Source organism: Oncorhynchus clarkii, chromosome 8 (assembly GCF_045791955.1).
Source record: "Oncorhynchus clarkii lewisi isolate Uvic-CL-2024 chromosome 8, UVic_Ocla_1.0, whole genome shotgun sequence".
NCBI classification, from domain to species: Eukaryota; Metazoa; Chordata; class Actinopteri; order Salmoniformes; family Salmonidae; genus Oncorhynchus; species Oncorhynchus clarkii.
The window spans coordinates 2,972,541-2,973,285 of NC_092154.1; positions in this window are offsets into that span (position 1 = coordinate 2,972,541).

The window sequence follows — 745 nt, forward strand, 5'->3', positions numbered from 1 at the left end:
GGTCAACCTGAGTGCAGAATAGAGCTGGGCAATATGGACAGAAATCAATATGGACAGAAATCAATATGGACAGAAATCCATATCGTCACGAATGTAAGTATTTTGCTCAATAACAATCAATATAACTAAACATAAATTATTCTTTAATGGACAGTCACTTTATTAAATTAGTCGGCAGGGCTCTAAACAATTTATTTTTCTAGTGCCAAGATAACTGAGATGATTAAAGAACGATTTCATCTAACATCCAGGAAATGCATGATTGATTATTTTGATGTGCAACCTGTCAAAATGATTCACTACCTGGTGAAGTGGGAACTAAAAACACTTCGATAGATTACTAACTTTAACTCTAAATGTGATTTTGTTGCTAGATGGTAAAACAGGTTAATTGATTAATATATTCGTAAATGTAGACTAATTGATTCTTCTATCAGTAAATATAGTCTAATTGATTCATCTTTCAGTAAATGTAGGCTAATTGATTCATCTTTCAGTAAATGTAGGTTAATTAATTAATCTTTCAGTAAATGTAGGCTAATTGATTCATCTTTCAGTAAATGTAGGCTAATTGGTTCATCTTTCAGTAAATGTAGGCTAATTGATTCATCTTTCAGTAAATGTAGGCTAATTGATTCATCTATCAGTAAATGTAGGCTAATTTATTAATCTTTCAGTAAATGTAGGTTAATTTATTCATCTTTCAGTAAATGTAGGTTAATTTATTCATCTTTCAGTAAATGAA